General features: G+C 46.4%; 1 long non-coding RNA gene across 1 annotated transcript; it reads left to right on the top strand.

Annotated features, from left to right (window-relative positions):
* Window positions 1-4,139: 4,139 nt before the first annotated feature.
* Window positions 4,140-19,076, top strand: LOC121008952. Its single transcript, XR_005780655.1, has 3 exons — window positions 4,140-4,221; window positions 17,963-17,968; window positions 19,066-19,076. It is a non-coding gene; the product is annotated as an uncharacterized LOC121008952 (long non-coding RNA).
* The last annotated feature ends 2,999 nt before the right edge of the window (window positions 19,077-22,075 follow it).

Below are 22,075 nucleotides of genomic sequence, written 5' to 3'. Positions count from 1 at the left end.
TATTGTACAGCATAGCGCAGGGGTTATAGTGTCTGACATGGTGTAACCTCCATGCATTTGCTGTACGATATTCATTATATTTCATACACCATGCCACAGGGGCAGACACAGGCAGCAAAGGGCCCCTGTGCAAAGGATATACCTGCCCCCCCCCCCCACCCCCCAAACCACACAAACAAATATAAACATAGATGTGCAAATAAAAACATCTTGTGGATATGTTTACAATATGTATATATAATCTATTAATACTAGGCCACGCCTCTAACTCTGCCCAAATCATGACTATACACACCCAGTCCCCTTAATGCCCCCACATAGTAATTATTCCCCCTTTGTGCCAGTACATAGTAATTATGTCCAGATATGTGCCCCCTCACAGTAGCAATGGTCAGATATGTGCCCCCTCACAGTAGCAATGGTCAGATATGTGCCCCCTCACAGTAGTAATGGTCAGATATGTGCCCCCTCACAGTAGTAATGGTCAGATATGTGCCCTTTCACAGAAGTAATGGTGAGATATGTGCCCCCTCACAGTAGTAATGGTCAGATATGTGCCCCCTCACAGTAGTAATGGTCAGATATGTGCCCCCTCACAGTAATAATGGTCAGATATGTGCCACCTCACAGTAGTAATGGTCAGATATGTGCCCCCTCACAGTAGTAATGGTCAGATATGTGCCCCCTCACAGTAGTAATGGTCAGATATGTGCCCCCTCACAGTAGTAATGGTCAGATATGTGCCCCCTCACAGTAGTAATGGTCAGATATGTGCCCCCTCACAGTAGTAATGGTCAGATATGTGCCCCCTCACAGTAATAATGGTCAGATATGTGCCACCTCACAGTAGTAATGGTCAGATATGTGCCCCCTCACAGTAGTAATGGTCAGATATGTGCCCCCTCACAGTAGTAATGGTCAGATATGTGCCCCCTCACAGTAGTAATGGTCAGATATGTGCCCTCTCACAGTATTTATGGTCAAATATGTGCCCCCTCACAGTAGTAATGGTCAGATATGTGCCCCCTCACAGTAGTAATGGTCAGATATGTGCCCCCTCACAGTAATAATGGTCAGATATGTGCCCCCTCACAGTAGTAATGGTCAAATATGTGCCCCCCCCACAGTAATAATGGACAGATATGTGCCCCCTCACAGTAATAATGGTCAGATATGTGCCCCCTAACAGTAGTAATGGTCAGATATATGCCCCCTTACAGTAGTCATGGTGAGATATGTGCCCCCTCACAGTAGTAATGGTCAGATATGTGCCCCCTCACAGTAGTAATGGTCAGATATGTGCCCCCTCACAGTAGTAATGGTCAGATATGTGCCCCCTCACAGTAGCAATGGTCAGATATGTGCCCCCTCACAGAAGTAATGGTCAGATATGTGCCTCCTCACAGAAGTAATGGTCAGATATGTGCCCCCCTCACAGTAGTAATGGTCAGATATGTGCCCCCTCACAGAAGTAATGGTGAGATATGTGTCCCATCACAGTAGTAATGGTCAGATATGTGCCCCCTCACAGTAGTAAATGGTCAGATATGTGCCCTCTCACAGAAGTAATGGTCAGATATGTGCGCCCTCACAGTAGTAATGGTCAGATATGTGCCCCCTCACAGTAGTAATGGTCAGATATGTGCCCCCTCACAGTAGTAATGGTCAGGTATGTGCCCCCTCACAGTAGTAATGGTCAGGTATGTGCCCCCTCACAGTAGTAATGGTCAGATATGTGCCCTTTCACAGAAGTAATGGTCAGATATGTGCCCTTTCACAGAAGTAATGGTCAGATATGTGCCCTTTCACAGAAGTAATGGTGAGATATGTGCCCCCTCACAGTAGTAATGGTCAGATATGTGCCCCCTCACAGTAGTAATGGTCAGGTATGTGCCCCCTCACAGTAGTAATGGTCAGATATGTGCCCCCTCACAGAAGTAATGGTCAGATATGTGTCACCTCACAGTAGTAATGGTCAGATATTGTCACAAGGGTATCGAGAACCACGCCTGACTCCGTTATACCCGGGGTCAGGAAGTCGCAGCGGTTGGCTGCGCGCTCTATGTAAGATAGGGCTGTTTTGCTTATGGTAGCTTTCTGGGTTTGCTTTGCAAACCATTTTGGCTCACTCAGGGATCCGTAGCTCCTTCTCCTCAGCTGTTCCTTGTCCAGCAATCCCAACCTCCTTATATTCCTCTCTCACACTTCTCTGGTTGCCAGATATAGAGCTTCCTGCCTGGACTTCTATACTGACCCTCTGGAGCTGTGTTGCTGCGTTCTCTGGTAGTTGGTCCAGAACGTTACCCTCCGGATCCCTGTTGGACCTTTTTGGTCTATTGTGGTCGCCCACCTGGGTGTATGTGTTTGTCTGTTTTGTCTGTCCTCTCCCTGGTGTTTTCCTCTTAGTGACAGTGGTGCGGACTAGCGATCCCACCGGCCCGTTCACTATCTAGGGCTCATATTAGGGAAAGCCAGGGTTTAGGCACGTGATCGCCGCACAGGTGAGGAACCCGTCTAGGGACGTCAGGGCAGTCAGGTGCCAGCCGCAAGGTGAGTTAGGGGTCACCACCTTTCCCTCTCCCTTGGGCAGGGCTTTCCCTGTTTCCCTCCCTGTGCGTGACGCTGGTCATTACATTATCTCTGGCCCTTATTTTGTGTAGGTAAAAAAAAAAATTTTTTACCTACTTAGAATCCAGTATGGATCCAATTGCTGCTCTGTCCAAACAATTTCATGGCCTGTCTTTGGAGGTGGTAGGATTGAAGGCGTCGGTCCTCCAGCAACAGCAGCAATTGCAACTGACTGCAAGCCCAGCGGTTGCTACTGGTAACCAGGTTGTTGCGGAACCCAAGGTCCCTCTCCCTGACAGATTTTCTGGGGGAAGGGACAAGTTTGTGACATTCCGTGAGGCCTGTAAATTATACTTTAAACTGCGCCCTTACTCCTCTGGTAATGAAGAACAGCGGGTGGGGGTTGTTATTTCCCTGCTGCAGGGGGACCCGCAATCCTGGGCGTTCTCTTTACCTACTGATTCCCAGGCTCTTCGGTCAGTGGATGAGTTTTTTGGGGCCTTGGGTCTCATATATGACGACACTGACCGAGTCGCACTGGCTGAATCAAGATAACGGAGACTCCTACAAGGAGAGCGGCCGGTAGAGGAGTATTGCTCTGACTTCCGTAGGTGGGCTACGGATACCCAATGGAACGACCCGGCTCTCAGGAGTCAGTTCTGCTCTGGGTTATCCGAAAGGGTTAAGGATGTGCTTGCATTATATGAGACCCCCTTCCCCCTTGATGCAGTTATGTCCCTTTCTATCCGTATAGAGAGACGCCTTAGGGACAGGTTGAAAGAACCAGAGCGATTGGTAACCCCTCCCAAGCAGCAGTTAGTCTGTACGGACTTAGACGAGCCTATGCAGCTAGGAGGAACTACTCGTCAGGTCCGTCCTCCTGAGGCTCGCCGTAGGCGTGGGGTCAGTTTTTTTGTGGGGAGAGGGGTCATTTCATTAATGTCTGTCCTTCTTTCCTCAGAAACAAAAGACCGTCGGAAAACTACTAACCCCAGGCTGTGTGGAGACTGTTGGTAATAACAAACGGATGAAGGAGGGGAGGGACACCCCTACCCACGCTGGCCCATACTTAGAACCATCCCCCAAATAAGGACACTGACCACGTTCTTTCCTTTAACTTTCTTTATTGCAGGGTGGTAATTTATTATTTATAAACGGCAAACATTATAAAACCGCGTGCTCTGCCAACCGCTGGCCTCCCAACGGGCAGTTCCGCCAACCCATCATTAACAACTTGTTTGGTAACAGTAAATTGCCGCCAGCTGTGACTTGAAAATTCTTCAAACAACTGCATACTGCTCCCCTTGGGGGCATCCACATTGCCAAAATAAATATTAAATAACATGAAAATAAATATTAAATAACATGAAACCTCAAAACATCTCCAACAAAAGGGAGGGAGGGTGGGGCACCGCGCTTCCGATCAAGAGGGAGAGAATGGGCGGGACCCGCACATAAGTACCCTCCCCACTACCCACCTCCTCTTCCTGCCGCACTAACTATTAACCCTTACCTAACTCCTAAACCCTTAAACTCCCAAACAGGGGCCAGTAAAATGCCCCTAAAGAACTATGAAGGGAAAGGGAGGGGGGGGGGGAAGGGGACCCCCAGTCCCTGTCTACCCTCCTTAAACAGTTGGGTAGCCACCAGGATGTCAGCCGGGGGGTATACGTTTCCTCCATACGTACATCGCAATTTGTGTTGCCAGCGGTTATTGTTTTTGGTGATAAGACAGAGACTATTTCTTTCTTTCTAGACAGTGGAGCAGGAGTAAATTTGATAGATGCCCATTTTGCCCGCACTATGGGTTTGTCTCTCTGTACGCTACAGAGACCCATTCCCATATTCGCTATTGATTCTGCTCCCCTGTCTCAGAGAAACCTCACCCACATTGTTCATAATTTACACCTTCGGGTAGGGGACCACCATAATGAGTGGCTTTCATGTTATGTTCTGGAGGGGCTTCCCACTCCGGTAGTACTGGGTCTTCCCTGGTTGGTAGCGCACAATCCAGTGGTGGATTGGCAGGCCAGGGAGATATTGGAGTGGAGTGAGCAGTGCAGAGAAAATTGCTTAAATAGCAATTGCTTAGTCGCCTCCATAACTACCCTACCTACATTTGTTTCGGACTTTGAGGACGTTTTTTCTGAAAAGGGTTGTCAGAAGTTACCACCTCACCGTCCTTATGATTGCCCGGTTAACCTTATTCCCGGCGCAAAATTACCCAAGACCAGGTTATATAATCTTTCGGGTCCAGAGAGACAAGCCATGAAAGATTATATCTCCGAGAGCTTGGCTAAGGGACACATCAGACCCTCTTCTTCACCCGTGGCTGCAGGGTTTTTCTTCGTTAAAAAGAAAGATGGGGGCCTGCGTCCTTGCATAGATTTTCGCGAATTAAATCGGATAACCATCCGAGACCCATACCCTCTTCCTCTCATTCCTGACCTGTTTAACCAGATTGCGGGTGCTAGGTGGTTCTCCAAACTTGATCTTAGGGGGGCCTACAATCTGATTCGTATTAAGGAGGGGGATGAGTGGAAGACAGCGTTTAACACCCCTGAGGGGCATTATGAAAATCTAGTTATGCCTTTCGGTCTGACCAATGCTCCTGCTGTCTTCCAACATTTCGTTAATGACATTTTTAGTCATCTAATCGGCAGGTTTGTGGTGATATACCTAGATGATATTTTAATTTATTCGTCTGATCTGAGAACACATGAGGTGCATGTCAGACAAGTACTACAGGTCCTACGGACGAATAAATTATATGCTAAAATTGAAAAATGTGTCTTCGCCGTTCAGGAGATACAATTCCTAGGTTATTTTTTATCTGCGTCAGGTTTCCGTATGGATCCTAGGAAGGTCCAGGCAATTTTAGATTGGGATCTTCCTGAGAACCTCAAAGCACTACAACGGTTCTTGGGCTTCGCGAATTTCTATAGGAAATTCATTAAAAATTATTCACTTATTGTAAAACCGCTTACTGACATGACTAGGAAGGGGACTGATTTTTCTAAATGGTCTGACGCCGCTAAAGTTGCTTTTTCCTCTCTAAAAGAGAGGTTTACCTCAGCACCTGTACTAGTCCAACCTGATGTCTCTCAGCCTTTTATTGTTGAAGTCGATGCGTCAGAGGTGGGAGTGGGGGCGGTGCTGTCTCAGGGTCCGTCTCCTGGCAAATGGCGTCCTTGTGCTTTCTTTTCTAAAAAACTATCTGCAGCAGAAAAGAACTACGATATTGGCAATAGGGAACTATTAGCTATTAAACTTGCGTTTGAGGAGTGGCGTCAATTCTTAGAGGGGGCAGTCCACCCCGTCACTGTGATTACAGACCACAAAAATCTTCTGTACCTCGAATCAGCTAAGCGTCTCACCCCTAGACAGGCTAGGTGGTCGCTATTTTTTACCAGGTTTAACTTTGTGATTACCTATCGTCCTGGGGCAAAGAACACCAAGGCTGATGCACTATCTCGTTGTTTCCCTGGAGGGGGTAATGTGAGTGATCCGGTGCCCATTCTACAAAGAGGAGTGGTTGTCTCTGCGGTACACTCTGTTTTGGAGGGGAAGGTGTTAGAGGCCCAGGGGGACACCCCGGTCTCTTGCCCCTCAGAGAAATTGTTTGTACCGTTGAACCTACGTTTCGAATTATTAAAGGAACATCATAATTCGGCACTTGCTGGGCACCCGGGTAGTAAAGCAACCTTGGAGCTATTGTCTCGTCGTTTTTGGTGGCCAAGGTTGCGTCAGGATGTATTGGATTTTGTGTCTTCTTGTTCTACCTGTGCGCGCGCAAAAGTTTCACATACACGTCCTGCAGGGTCTCTATTACCACTCGTCATTCCCAATAGACCGTGGACACATCTGTCAATGGATTTTATCACTGACTTACCTTTGTCTGCGGGTAAAACTGTTATTTTGGTAGTAGTGGACAGGTTTAGCAAAATGGTACACGTCATTGCGTTACCCGCACTACCTAATGCTAAGACTCTTGCTCAGGTATTCGTCAGTGAAATCGTGAAGCTTCACGGGGTCCCCTCCGATGTTGTTTCGGATCGGGGAACCCAGTTTATTTCTAAATTTTGGATAGCTTTTTGTTCCCGTTTGGGGGTACACTTGTCCTTTTCCTCAGCTTTCCATCCTCAGTCGAATGGACAGACTGAACGTACCAACCAAAACCTTGAGACATATCTAAGATGTTTTGTGTCTGAAAACCAAGAGGTGTGGTCATCATATTTACCGTTAGCCGAGTTTGCCATAAATAATCGCCGTCAGGAATCTACTGGTAAGTCACCATTTCTTGGTGCATATGGTTTTCATCCCCAATTCTGTACTTTCAAAGAGGGGGGGTCTTCTGGGGTTCTCGAAGAGGAACGGTTTTCATCATCTCTTTCATCGGTATGGCAGAAGATGCAAGCTAACTTGAAAAATATGGGAGGTAAATACAAATGCATGGCTGATAAGAGACGGTCGCCAGGTCCGGACCTAGGAGTGAATGACTATGTGTGGTTGTCTACTAGGAATATTAAATTGAAGGTTCCCTCTTGGAAACTGGGTCCTAGGTTTATTGGTCCTTACAAAATTGTAGCCATCATCAACCCCGTGGCTTTTCGCCTGGAGTTACCTCAGACTTTTAACATTCATAATGTTTTTCATAAGTCATTACTCAAAAAATATGTTCCACCTCTAGAACCATCACCGCTGCCACCCCCTCCTGTTGTTGTGGATGGTAATCTAGAATTTCAGATATCCAAAATTGTTAATTCTCGTCGGGTCCGCCGCTCTCTTCAATATCTGGTGCATTGGAGAGGTTACGGTCCCGAGGAAAGAATGTGGGTTCCTGCGTCTGAGGTAAACGCCGACAGGTTAGTTCGGGTTTTTCATGCCTCTCATCCTGAGAGACCTGGTCCTGAGTGTCCGGAGGCCCCTCGTAGAGAGGGGGGTACTGTCACGAGGGTATCGAGAACCACGCCTGACTCCGTTATACCCGGGGTCAGGAAGTCGCAGCGGTTGGCTGCACGCTCTATTTAAGATAGGGCTGTTTTCCTTATGGTAGCTTTCTGGGTTTGCTTTGCAAACCCTTTTGGCTCACTCAGGGATCCGTAGCTCCTTCTCCTCAGCTGTTCCTTGTCCAGCACTCCCAAACCTCCTTATATTCCTCTCTAACACTTCTCTTGTTGCCAGATATAGAGCTTCCTGCCTGGACATCTATTCTGACCTTCTGGAGCTGTGTTGCTGCGTTCTCTGGTAGTTGGTCCAGAACGCTACCCTCCGGATCCCTGTTGGACCTTTTTGGTCTATTGTGGTCGCCCACCTGGGTGTATGTGTTTGTCTGTTTTGTCTGTCCTCTCCCTGGTGTTTTCCTCTTAGTGTCAGTGGTGCGGACTAGTGATCCCACCGGCCCGTTCACTATCTAGGGCTCATATTAGGGAAAGCCAGGGTTTAGGCACGTGATCGCCGCACGGGTGAGGAACCCGTCTAGGGACGTCAGGACAGTCAGGTGCCAGCCGCAAGGTGAGTTACTGCCACTCGGAGCTCAAGCTGTCCCACAACAATGGTCAGATATGTGCCCCTCACAGTAAGTAAAAAAAAAACTATATTCCCCTAGTTACTGATGATGACAGTTCAGCTGCTGGCGCTCCGCAGCAGTAGCAGGATGTAGTGTCACACATTGCTGGTCTGTGTAGGAGGAGGACGTGTGTATATATATATATTTGTAGTCGTGGCAACCAAGAGAATGCACTCCGTCCCGACTACCCTGCCCCTAAGCGGTTAGAGTTATGCCGCAACAACGCCGTAGTAGGGGCACCTGATAGAGGGCATCCCCTTTAAGAGTAGTGGATAGTAAGGGTGGGTGGGTGGGTGGGGAAACGCTGTAACGACGTACAGAGTGAGAGGGACGCTGGCCGTTGAAGTAGGCAGCCATGCCCCTCCCACAAATACAGGCCAATAAATCAGCCTTACACTTGTGGTCGCGGCAACCAAGAGAATGCACCCCTTCCCACCTGAGACTACCTTGCCCCTAAGCGGTTAGAGTTATGCTGCAACCGCGCCGTAGTAGGGACACCTGAAAGAGGGCAAAAGACATACTGAGTAGCAGGAGTAATTATTACAGCATAAATCACAAAACCAGACTTTGGAAAGCCATTGACATCTCAGTTTTGGGGTAAGGTATATAGCGGCTACAACACAAGGAGCGCCAACGACCCAACTTCTGGATGGCATGCGCCGGTACCTGATTCTTGGAGGCCGTGGATGCTGCACCTATACGGAATGGATGTCCTGAGATCGTAGCTGGGTCGCCGCCTAAACTGGCAACTAAGGAGCGTATGTGAGACACGAACTGGTGAGTAGCGAGTGGTACCACCCCGAATGGCAATAGTGGACTATCTGGCCTGAACCCAGCTAAGGCTGTCTGCAACTGACGAAGAACTCTGACAGGGCACCATTGATGAGACGTAGGGAAATAGGACGTTGGGACTGGGAGACCTATCTGCGAGGTCTTGGATGTCCTCAGCAGCAGCATGTAACCCTCGGGACCCTGGACCAACTGGCTGACTGTGAGAAACTTGCTACTATTAGGGGAACAAGTAAACTCCCCAGGCCTCAAGAAACCATAGAAGGCTAAATAAACAGCGGATTTAAGCACCAGGCTTGGCAAAACCTCGAAAGGGTTCCTGTCCAGGACGTCAGACAGGTTACGGAAAAGTAGTCCAGTAACAGCTTGTCTGCGTACTTGGCCTCCTGGTCCACATCTGCTCAAACCCCTCAACGTAGCTTTGACAGCATGCACAGAGAACACCGATGCCCGTTCAGGATGACTGACAGAGAGGAAATGCTGCACCCCCGACAAGTACGACTTCACCGTGTTGTGGGACAGCTTGAGCTCCGAGTGGCAGTAGCAAATGAAGGCCAGGATGTATTCCACAAAACTGGACTCCCTTTGAGGGCATATTCCCTGAAACCTGCAAAATTCCCTCCACCCAGTGTGATACGCCCGAGCCGTATACGGCGAAAGGGACTTGGCTAGTAAGGAGTGGGCAGTCTCTAGGTGACCAGTTAGACCAGTATTAGTGACTCGTGAAGGGGGACGGTAGCGCCGACACAACATCTGCCTCTGGCATGACCTGCGGAAAAAGAAAAAATTAGCCCTCGATAAAGCGTAAGCTGCCACATTTTGAGAACCTGGCACATGCGTACTACTAACACAGAAATGATAATGTAGGGAGAGTTGAACTAAACACATCTAAGCCCGCCTACCGAACGTCAAGGTGGTCTCAGGTCAGGCGGGTCCTACGCTAAACCTGCCTAAGCCGTTGGGCTTCTATGTTCAGGAGCGCAGACACCGCACATATGTTGTGCTGCTCCTAGTCACCTCCATGTGCATCAAGCAACCAATGGGAGGAGGAGCAAGCACAGCCATATGTACCACCTAAATAAGGCGCTCTATTAGATAAGGGAGGGGGCAAAAGTGCAGAGGAATGCTACTCCCAAGATAATAGGTGCGCATTCACACTTGAAGGTGCCACTCCCTCAAGTAAATAATACATAGACAAAAAAACACAGAAAAAACTAAGATAAAAACATCCTGCACGATGTGATATACAAATGTGTGGATGTCCCTGGCCATATTATTGAAAAAAAAACACAGAAATAAGATAATAATGCACTTAGTAAAGTAGATGCAAGCATTATATATGGACAAAGTCCTCACTCTGATATGATAATATCTGAGACACTTAGTCAATATTTTGATCAAAACACATCTAAGCCCGCCTACCGAACGTCAAGGTGGTCTCAGGTCAGGCGGGTCCTACGCTAAACCTGCCTAAGCCGTTGGGCTTCTATGTTCAGGAGCGCAGGGACATCCACACATTTGTATATCACATCGTGCAGGATGTTTTTATCTTAGTTTTTTCTGTGTTTTTTTTGTCTATGTAGTATTTGCTTGAGGGAGGTGCACCTTCAAGTGTGAATGCACACCTATTATCTTGGGAGTAGCATTCCTCTGCACTTTTGCCCCCTCCCTTATCTAATAGAGCGCCTTAATTAGGTGGTACATATGGCTGTGCTTGCTCCTCCTCCCATTGGTTGCTTCATGCACATGGAGGTGACTAGGAGCAGCACAACATATGTGCGGCGTCTGCGCTCCTGAACATAGAAGCCCAACGGCTTAGGTAGGTTTAGCGTAGGACCCGTCTGACCTGAGACCACCTTGACGTTCGGTAGGCGGGCTTAGATCTGTTTTGATCAAAATATTGACTAAGTGTCTCAGATATTATCATACCAGAGTGAGGACTTTGTCCATATATAGTGCTTGCATCTACTTTACTAAGTGCATTATTATCTTATTTCTGTATTTTTTTTCAAGAGTTGAACTAAACGTCTCAAGAGACACATGACATAAGACGACTTAGACAACCCATTAGTTAAGATATCTACCACCGCAGCGTTGTCGGTTACAAACAAAACAGTGCGATTTACCCAGCGGCTGCCCCAAACACAGGCGGTCACCACAATGGGGTACAGCTCAAAAAGTGCTGAGGTTTGCAGGAAACCTGGGCTCTGTCTCACCTCAGCAGGCCACTCACCTGCGACCCAGTGGGTGCCAAAAATAGCAGCGAAACCTGAGCTGGCAGCCGCGTCCGAAAAGACTACAGGAGATTGGCTAGACAACTCGGGGATAAACAAGGACATCACGTTCCACTGGCAAAGAAAATGGTACCACATGTGTAGGTCAGCTAAGGCCTGACTATCCAGACGCACTGGGCTTTCCTGTTTCGGAGCTGTGGCCAGGAGCGCCAGCAAGCGGGAGATGAACGACCTACCTAGCGGCATGATACGTATGCCGAATTTCAACTTACCCAGTAACGACTGTAAATCAGCCTTAGTGACCACAGTTGTGACAGAAAACCTGTGAATGACTTCCCTGATCCTAACTAGTTTGTCCGACGACAACCTGGCTAACATGTACTGCGAATCTAGCTCAATGCCCAGGAAGGTGATAACTGTGGACAGGCCCTCAACTTTCTTGGGGGAGACTGGGACACCTGTAGTGTCCCACTAGGTAGGGGTGGGCACTACACAAGGGTCAATTGGGTCACGTGTTACTCTTACTCCCAAGGGACAGTGGCATTCTATTTAACTATGCATCTTAATGTATTTTCAATGTATTTTGATATGTATTGTTCCCCTGTGACATGCACAACAGGCCTATTGGGGTGTAGTGAAGCATCCTAGACACTAGAGGGAGATAGAGAGCCCCTAGTATAAATGTTCAGGTCCAGACAGGGAGGAGTTAGTCTGTAGTCAGGAGTCTGTGGAGACAGAAGTGAGAAGGCACCAGCCAGAGATATGCTGAGGGCCTCCTCCTGACATGCAGCTGGATAGTCCAGGCTTCTAGTTGCCACCAGGAGGCTAGTGGAAGGATCCTAGCCTGCCTACAGTTAATGAGCCTATGTTAGCTCAGAAGAATCAACCCCAGTAGTAGAGATGAGCCTCCTGGGAGAAACCTGCAGTACCCGTCAGCCAAGCAGAGAAACATAGAAACATAGAATGTGTCGGCAGATAAGAACCATTTGGCCCATCTAGTCTGCCCAATATACTGAATACTATGGATAGCCCCCGGCCCTATCTTATATGAAGGATGGCCTTATGCCTATCCCATGCATGCTTAAACCCCTTCACTGTATTTGCAGCTACCACTTCTGCAGGAAGGCTATTCCATGCATCCACTACTCTCTCAGTAAAGTAATACTTCCTTATATTACTTTTAAACCTTTGCCCCTCTAATTTAAAACTGTGTCCTCTTGTGGTAGTTTTTCTTCTTTTAAATATGCTCTCCTCCTTTACCGAGTTGATTCCCTTTATGTATTTAAAAGTTTCTATCATATCCCCTCTGTCTCTTCTTTCTTCCAAGCTATACATGTTAAGGTCCTTTAACCTTTCCTGGTAAGTTTTATCCTGCAATCCATGGACCAGTTTAGTAGCTCTTCTCTGAACTCTCTCTAGAGTATCTATATCCTTCTGGAGATATGGCCTCCAGTACTGCGCACAATACTCCAAGTGAGGTCTCACCAGTGTTCTGTACAGCGGCATAAGCACTTCACTCTTTCTACTGCTTATCTTAGCCAGAGTAACCAGCTAAGATAAGTAAGCTAATGGGCAGAGGACCTATAAAGTGAGTGCAAGGGTCAATACGGGAGGAAGATTATTTGCCAAGGATAAAAGCTAGCATTTAGGCATCCGGGCCTTGGGATAGAAAGCCAGCCAGGAGTTCAAAGGGAACAGTGTACACTATTTCTGAGGAGAAGGTACAGCCTGGTCTGAGTGTGTGCATTATTATTACCCTCCGAGTATCTTGTAAGATTATACCTGCCAGTATTGAGAATAAGCCTGCTTGTGAAGCATTTGAATGCAAGGGACTGTATGACCACTTTATTGTACAAAGTTGGACTGTTACAAGTAAAGCAACATTTGGTTCACCATATCATCCGTGTACCTCACTTATTGCTACTGGAAAACCGGTGTGCCACCGTTACAGGCACTGGCGTCACGATCCTTAAAGGGACCTTGCCCCAGGCACTCAAAATACCTGCAACATCCAGGGCACCTCATCCACCATCAGGCCTGGTCTCTCCATCCAGAGTGTGCCCCAGAGGAACTAGTGTCTACCTCTCCTTCACTGCCGCATGCCTGCCCAGGGTCCTCCTCCAAATAGTGAGTAACCCTCGATTGCCCATAACCGTGACCTCACTTTGCAATACCCTGCAGGTCTGGCGTGCTGCACACCTAACTGGGAAAAACAGCTCAACAATCTCCCCAGCCCTAAGGGGGCTGACCCTGGCCTCTAGATCAGCAGGAAGTCATCTAAATAATGAATAACAAATTCAGAGCGTACCTTATATTCTAAAACCCAATGGAGGCCTGAGCCAACTGATCAAAGAGCCACGGGCTGCTCTTAGAACCGAAAGTGAGTTTGGTGGAAAAAGTAGTATCGGACCTTCCACTTATCAATAGAAGAATACCTCATGCCCACTTCCTCTGAAAGAATGAGGGAGTTAAGACTAGGGACGTGGGAACCATGTGGGGCTGACAGGTCGATGATAAGTCTCTCCTTCTTGCTAAACTTACCCGTGACCACCCCACCGGGACTAACTCTCCACCGCTGAAAGGGGGGCACTTCAAAAAGGACCGATCAAAAACCCTCATCCAACTCGGTCTCAAGAAACCGACACCCAGAAAGTAACACACAGAGGGGACCATGCACTTACCCGCTCAGAATACCTACGGACTGACAACTGCAGAACGGTAGTAATACTCCCACCCCCGATCCCTGCCTAACTAACGGCACTGCCGCCCGTGCCAGACTTTATTGAAAACGAGGAGCGGGGACACACTGTCCCCTGCACATATACCCAATTGCCGCATGGGGAACTCATGCTGTTCCCTGGCAGAGTGCACCAGTGCGGGGGAGCCCCCCTTCAGCCAGGACCGCCGGCTGGACACCCGTACCGCGTGGGGAGCAGGCATTGTGCACCGGGGCAGGGGGGGCCCTTCCTTCATCATGGGCTCCACCCCCCGCCGGCTTGACTCGTGTGCCGCGTGGGGAGCCGCGCAACTCCCTGGCATTATGCTTCGGTGCGGGGAAGCCCCCCCCTCACCTAGGGGGGCGAGCCCCCGCCGGCCAGACCCTAACAATGCGCGCTGCAGAGAAGCAGCCTCTCACCCTCGCCGACGTCAGGATATCCAGGTATGCCGCACTCCTCTCACTGGGAAGCCAGGTGTGCCTCCTCAAACGCTGTAATGACGTACAGAGTGGGAGGGACGCTGGCTGTTGAAGTAGGCAGCCATGCCCCTCCCACAAATACAGGCCAATGAATCGGCCTTACACACAAATATATATATATATATATTTATATGTATATTATATACATACACACACAGGCCAGGCCTCACCCTAGCGTTGCCATGACTCCGCCTCTGCGCAGTGGCGACTCTAGGAACAATATACAGGGGGGGCACATAAAATACCACAGTCAAAAATGGGGGGGCACTAATAATTTTCAACACTTAATCATACTACTGAAAAAAACCAAAATAAGTATATATAAAAAGGATTTCAAAATACGAGAGTATTGCGGTCTGCGGGGATACCTTTTTATTGTACTATCCTAATACTTATAAGACAAGCTTTCAAGAGTTTTCCTTTCCTCCTCGGTTTTGCTTCAGACCTGAGAAAAAGAGAAACACTCTCCAAAACTTTTCTTCAGAGTTTAAAGCAGTTTCAGCAATATACTAAAATAATTTACTTACAAAAGAAGCTATTTAGTCGTCTGCTGTGCCGTCCTCTGCTTGCTTCCGCGGATCTTCCACTCCTTTCAGTCTCTCCTCAGTGCGCAGGTGCACTGTTATGGGGGATCTGTGGGTGACACAGTGTTATGGGGGATCTGTGGGTGACAGTGTTATGGGGGATCTGTGGATGACACAGTGTTATGGGGGATCTGTGGATGACACAATGTTATGGGGGATCTGTGGATGACACAGTGTTATGGGGGATCTGTGGATGACACAGTGTTATGGGGGATCTGTGGATGACACACTTATGGGGGATCTGTGGATGACACAGTGTTATGGGGGATCTGTGTATGACACACTGTTATGGGGGATCTGTGGATGACACACTGTTATGGGGGATCTGTGGATGACACACTGTTATGGGGATCTGTGGTGACACACTGTTATGGGGGATCTGTGTATGACACACTGTTATGGGGATCTGTGGTGACACACTGTTATGGGGGATCTGTGTATGACACAGTGTTATGGGGGATCTGTGGATGACACAATGTTATGGGGGATCTGTGGATGACACAGTGTTATGGGGATCTGTGGATGACACAGTGTTATGGGGGATCTGTGGATGACACAGTGTTATGGGGGATCTGTGGATGACACACTGTTATGGGGGATCTGTGGTGACACACTGTTATGGGGGATCTGTGTATGACACAGTGTTATGGGGGATCTGTGGATGACACAGTGTTATGGGGGATCTGTGTATGACACAGTGTTATGGGGGATCTGTGTATGACACAGTGTTATGGGGGATCTGTGGATGACAAAGTGTTATGGGGGATCTGTGTATGACACAGTGTTATGGGGGATCTGTGTATGACACAGTGTTATGGGGGATCTGTGTATGACACAGTGTTATGGGGGATCTGTGGATGACACACTGTTATGGGGATCTGTGGTGACACACTGTTATGGGGATCTGTGGATGACACACTGTTATGGGGGATCTGTGTATGACACACTGTTATGGGGATCTGTGGTGACACACTGTTATGGGGGATCTGTGTATGACACAGTGTTATGGGGGATCTGTGGATGACACAATGTTATGGGGGATCTGTGGATGACAGTGTTATGGGGATCTGTGGATGACACAGTGTTATGGGGGATCTGTGGATGACAGTGTTATGGGGGATCTGTGGATGACACACTGTTATGGGGGATCTGTGGATGACACACTGTTATGGGGGATCTGTGGTGACACACTGTTATGGGGGATCTGTGTATGACACAGTGTTATGGGGGATCTGTGGATGACACAGTGTTATGGGGGATCTGTGGATGACACAGTGTTATGGGGGATCTGTGGATGACAGTGTTATGGGGGATCTGTGGATGACACAGTGTTATGGGGGATCTGTGTATGACACAGTGTTATGGGGATCTGTGGATGACACAGTGTTATGGGGGGATCTGTGGGTGACACACTGTTATGGGGGGATCTGTGGGTGACACACTGTTATGGGGGGATCTGTGGATGACACAGTGTTATGGGGGATCTGTGGGTGACACACTGTTATGGGGGGATCTGTGGGTGACACACTGTTATGGGGGGATCTGTGGGTGACACACTGTTATGGGGGATCTGTGGGTGACACACTGTTATGGGGGATCTGTGGGTGACACACTGTTATGGGAAATCTGTGGATGACAGTGTTATGGGGGCTCTGTGGATGACACAGTGTTATGGGGGATCTGTGTATGTGTAAAATAATAAAGTAACACTTTTTAGCAGGCTAGGGTTATTTGAAGGACCATGCAAGGGCAGCACTTGTGTTGAATGTAAATTTTTGACAGGTTGAGACGACAATAGCATTTGGTAAGGTTAGGAATTCTCCTACTTCAGCATATTAAACCATGATGTAAGGGGTTTTACTTGTTAACCATATATGTCTGTTACAATGTTAAATTTAGGATACAATACACCTCAATGGAGAGTCAGACTATAAAGAAGGCTTCATCTCTTGACTAGGGCAGAGCATTCTTTGACAAGACACCTGTTGCTCTCTACACACACACAGACTCACACATACACGTTACTTTAACCTCCCTGGCGGTATGATTATGTCAGGAATTTTGTTCCAAAAGCGGTACCATTTTTTTGCATGGAAATTTGGTGTTATGTATTGTAGGCCTGCAATTCTTAGTAATTACTTACTTAAACCTGACCAATAAAGACTCTAGTAGACCTCTCAGATGTGATAAAGTTCGAAAAAATAAAATCATGAGTTATAATCTAATAAATAATATAATTTTATTCAGTAATGTAATAAATAATGAAATTTGTCAAACAAAAGAAAATTCAGTAAACATCCTGGGTGTGGTAAATTTTGAAACATGGGACTGCACATAGACCAACGTCACAATCAGGGCAATGGAACCTGGTTTCCTTTCGGATTTTTTTTCCATTTCCATCTCGCTTTGAGCAGCAAACTACACACATCCTTGTAGGTGCTGCCTTTTTTGCGCTTGGCGGGATGTAATCCATAAAGTGACGACCAGTCAGCCTCTCTGGGTTTACAACGTCAACAGCGCGACGTCCAGATCTGTTCACGGCCACTGATGGCGTTTGGTAGTTCACAAAAATCTGCTCCGCCACCTTCCAGATGAAGTCAGAGTGAACAAGAGGCTTGTCACTCTTTCCTCTGTGCAGTATATAGGCATTCCACAGACATTGTTCCAGGAGATGCCTGAATATTTTTTTGTAGTATTTTTTTTGTTGCTTCCGCATAGCTGGATAGAATGTCATCGCCTGATCGGCTCTATCGACTCCTCCCATGGTGTTATTATAGTCGATCACAAGTTGTGGATTTATGACATCTTTCCCAGCTCTTGTGTGGACCGTGGTAGTGGAGGTGTTATGTACTGTACTCATTAGGCACACGTCTTTTTTGTCACGCCAACGCATTGCCATCATCTTTCCTTTCTGCCAGGCCACCATTTCTCCTGTTTTCAGTTTTTTCTTGGAAAACATACATGGCAGGCCACGTCGGTTGGCCCTAACGGTTCCATATGCGTCAGTCTTGTTTTTTAGTAGAAACTCGTACAGCTCAGGCGACGTGTACAAGTTGTCTGTTGTCACACAATACCCCTGATTGAGCAATGGTTCAAGCAGTGAAAGGACTGATGACGTTGCCATCCCATAGCCGCTGTACCTGGGGTTGAATTGTGTTCCTTTGCCGGTGTATATGATGGAATTCCATATATAGCCAGTTGTAGACTCGCAGAGCATAAAGGATTTTATTCCAAACCGCGCTCTCTTGGATGCGATGTATTGAATCCAGCTGAGGCGTCCTTTGTAAGCCATCAGACTTTCATCAATGCTGATGTCTCTGTCTGGCACATAGGCCTGCTGGAAATTGGTTATGATCATTTGGAATACTTCCCAGATCTTCTTCAGTTTTGGCGCTGGATGTGTGGCTTCGTCAAATTCCTCATTGTTGGTGAAGTGTAAATTCTTCATTATGAGGGAAAATCGGTACTCGGACATGATGGTGCCAAAAAATGGGGTTGCCAGCAATTTATTGGTAGTCCAGTACCATTTCTGCAGGGGTTTCCCCACCACCCCCCTGAAGAAGTATTAGCCCCAGAAATTTCCATATGTCCTCCTTACTCACCGGTTCCCATTTTCTGGTTCTGGAAAATCTGCTGTGCAGAGTAGTGGATTGCTGCTCTTTGTAGCGGTTTGTCTCCGTGACAATCTTTTCAATGACGTCATCCGTCAGAAATAATTTTAGGTACGCCAAAGGATCATTGTGATCAACGTCTACCTTCATCCCAGGCGATCCTGTAAACGGGAATCTTGGCGGTGGTACTGCATCCATACCGCAATCAATAGGGCACCAAGAGCGCACCTCACTGAGCTCAAGTGAAGATTCGTCGCTGTCGCCACTTCTCTGGTCAGAGTCGGATGACGAATCTTTCCACGAATCGCTATCGCTGTCGCTCAATTCTGCGAGGGGCTCTGTGTCGCTGTCGCTGTCAATTATCTGATCCAAACCTGCTTTGGTGATGCTAAAGTGACGCTTTGATGCCATGGTAAAAAATATATATTTTTTTTGCTTAGAAAAAACAGCTAAAAGGGCAGCCAGGGCAGTGTAGAATGATCAGATGTCAAATCTGTCAAATCTGAGGTGATAGTGTAATCTGACAGGATTCCACTGTATCACCTAACTTTATGTGTGTGTTTGACTTTTATACAATGTATTTTTTATTTTTTTTTAATCTCCCGCCCAGTTCCGCCTCTGTGAGGCGCTGCGGCTCACAGAGACGAAACCAGGAAGAGAGATGAGACATCCGCCGGAGCTCTCTGGATCGCCGGGATTAGGTAAAGACACCCGCCGCTCCCTCTGCAATGTACCCCGAGCGTGACTCGGGGTTACCGCTTCTGGCAGCGAAAATTAACCCCGAGTCACGCTCGGGAATACCGTCAGGGAGGTTAAGGGAATTACTTTTTCACTCATTTTAAATTGGTTTATTGCTTGCCTGATTACCTTTTAAGATTCATTTGCTGTACTTATTTTTCTTCCTAAACTTTGTAACTTTCTTTTTATGAGAATTAAATCCTTCTAATTTTTATCTTTCATCACGAACTTTGCGCATTTTGTTGGGCTCCTTCTAAAGCATTTCTTGAAAAATAGAGAAATGCTGGACGTTATTCTACATTGGCGAGCCAGCGGATTTTTGTTGAATTCCTTCAGTTTGTAAAGAGGTGGGCCCAAGAGAGTAATTACTATTATTACAAGCTTCAGGAAAACAACAACAACGAACCTATACAAGAAGAAGTGAGCCATACATCTGTTGCACGTGTTCAAAGTGTCACTTCCCAGACGTATTACAGACGGAGGCTTGTGAAGAAACTACACAGAGATCCTTCCATTGACTGTGAAAGAAGACGTAAGAAGGGGACATCAAGAACAAGGTATCTGAGTAAGTAATGGAATTTCTTAATTCTTATTCAGATAAAAGTAAATTAGGGTTTAAAGTTGTAAGTAGTCATACTAATGCACAATTATGGGCAAGTTTATATAGTCAATGTGAAGAGGAGAACATAAGAATTGACAAAAAGTTGTTGTGTATGGATAAATTGCAGATGAAGCTCAGGAATGTATTACATATGGTGAAAATATTCAATACATTAGTTCTTGAAGACAGGCAGCCACAAACTCAGACACATAGTATATGTGTGAATAATAAAGTCACACATGATACAGACACACAGGAACACATAGAAGAGGATGATTTTAATGATTGTCCAAAGTGTCAAATTTTGGCACAACACATTGAAGATCTGGAAGATCAGATGGAAACTAGGACACAGCTCATATCAAAATTATGCCATCGTACGAAAAAAGTTTCTATTATTACAAAAAGTGGCATAGAGACGGGTGCGTCCTACATTCCAGACACTACTCCAGCTGATGCAAATGAAGACATAGTGGCTGAGGAAGTCAGGAGGAGGAAATTACATGACAGGGCAGCCAAGTTAAATTTAAAAATACATGATCAGTTAATAAAAATTTGTAAAGATATCCCAGCTTATACTGATAAGATGGATGCATTTCACAATGCTGATATCTTTGAATCTAATACTGATAAGTTCAATCTAAATAATGAACAGAAAAACAAAGTATTTAAAGTATGGCTTCCCTCACATATGGCAAGGAGATTAAAGATCACACCAAGAGTAAATGATGTACACGAAATAGTACATGGTTCCCCAGCAGATCGATTGAGGCAACTACTTTTATTTACTACTGGAGAATCTACTCCTACATTTGAAATCCTTGACATGTTAAAGCCCACTTTACAGGATGATCCATTTGCATTCTTGATAAAATTTGAACAGGCTTATAGAATGGTCATGGAAATTGAGGATGATTCTGAACCCACTGCAATGATAGTCATTTGTAAAACGGTTCAAATATCTTGATCCAGTCTCCAGGGAGTTAGCACTAGGAAAGCCTATGTTACAGGAAGCGGCAACATTTATTGATCAAATAAGGAGATCAATAAAACAAATTAGTATAAGGGTCAAAGTTGCTGCAGTCCAAAAAAAGGATGAAAATCAGGTAACAAATTCAAATCGTCCTAAATCAAACCCTCCCATGAAAAGAGACCAATATAAACAGAAAGGAAAGGTGTCATTTCAAAGAGGACAAGTTACTTGTTATTATTGTGGGAAAATAGGACATTTAAAATGGCAATGTAGGAAATTCCTAAATGAGACACAGAATGCAGGGAAAGAAAATGGTTTTGTGCCAACTGCTCCTCCTCCAGAGCAGGATCAGTCACAATCACCATATGCACCTTTAATAAGACAAATTAGAGAATTAACATTGAATAATTCGTACAAGGGGAAATCTTATGGTAATAAGAGTGAGGAGACAACTGGTTTATTACCTTCCCCATGACTAGAACGAACTCTGACCCCTCGTCCTTTGGAACTAGTAGCTCCAGTTTCATTAGATGAGTGTGGGAGACCTTTTGTAAGGGGATCCTTACAGGGCAAAGAGGTGACATTTCTCATTGACACAGGAGCTCAATTAAGTGTGACTAAAGAGGATTTGCCTCTAACTCCAAATGCACCTATTTGTACAATTGTTGGTTTTAGTAGAAAAAGCGGTACTAAGGCAACTTTAGCTCAGAATGTTGGTTTGGAAATACCAGGCTATCTGAAAACTAAAATAGACATTTGGCATAGTACTAATTCTGAAAACATCATAGGAACTGACCTAATGAAAAAATGGGGTTGGGTCATTGACTTAGGAAATAAGGTGATCTGGAAAGATGTTGATGGATCTAAACCTGTAGTCATTGATCCCACTGAATACAGTCATGTTGGTACTGTTTGCCTAACCGAAGTTGTTTCTTCTGAACATTTGTGGCCAGAAACTGGTGATGATGAAGTTCTAAAAGAAATTGTACAATGTACTCCTTCTTTGTGGGCACAATTCAGGAATGATGTGGGCACAATGAAAGATGTACTAGTCAATGTGGAGGGGAGAGACCCTCCTCCCCAAAAGCAGTACAAATTGCCACCTGAATCAATTGGTCCCATGTCTAAAATCATACAGGAAATGCTTGATCAAGGTGTCATTAGAAAAGCAAATTCAGTAACAAACAATCCACTGTGGTGTACTGTGAAGCC

This window comes from Bufo bufo, chromosome 7 (genome assembly GCF_905171765.1).
Source record: "Bufo bufo chromosome 7, aBufBuf1.1, whole genome shotgun sequence".
Lineage (NCBI taxonomy): Eukaryota > Metazoa > Chordata > Amphibia > Anura > Bufonidae > Bufo > Bufo bufo.
The sequence above is the reverse complement of the archived record's forward strand: the minus strand, read 5'-3'. Positions and strand labels throughout refer to the sequence as shown.